The 244-nt window shown below is 37.7% G+C and overlaps 1 protein-coding gene across 1 annotated transcript in view; it reads left to right on the top strand.

Moving 5' to 3' along the window:
* LOC119594348 (mannose-binding protein C-like) overlaps positions 1–244 on the top strand; it is a gene marked incomplete at its 3' end in the record, with an annotated part of 3,967 nt that overhangs the window by 1,167 nt on the left and 2,556 nt on the right.

The following is a 244-nucleotide window of genomic DNA, read 5'->3' as shown; positions in this document are numbered from 1 at the left end:
CCAAGCTGGTAAACAGAGACAGAACCAGTATGTATTTGCGTGTTTGTGTCTTTGCATTTTTAACAACGACGAAGACATATGAACTCACTCATTCCCCCCACTTCTTTCTTATTCAGTCACCTTGGCTTTCGAATTCTCTTTATGCAAATCATCTTGTGATTTAGAATCCAAATTGCGGTTCTTGGGATGATGATAGATGACTGTACTTTTGTCGAGAATCACACGATGATATTTCAAATAAAGA

The sequence above is a fragment of the Penaeus monodon genome, chromosome 33 (assembly GCF_015228065.2).
Source record: "Penaeus monodon isolate SGIC_2016 chromosome 33, NSTDA_Pmon_1, whole genome shotgun sequence".
NCBI lineage: Eukaryota > Metazoa > Arthropoda > Malacostraca > Decapoda > Penaeidae > Penaeus > Penaeus monodon.
The sequence above is the reverse complement of the archived record's forward strand: the minus strand, read 5'-3'. Positions and strand labels throughout refer to the sequence as shown.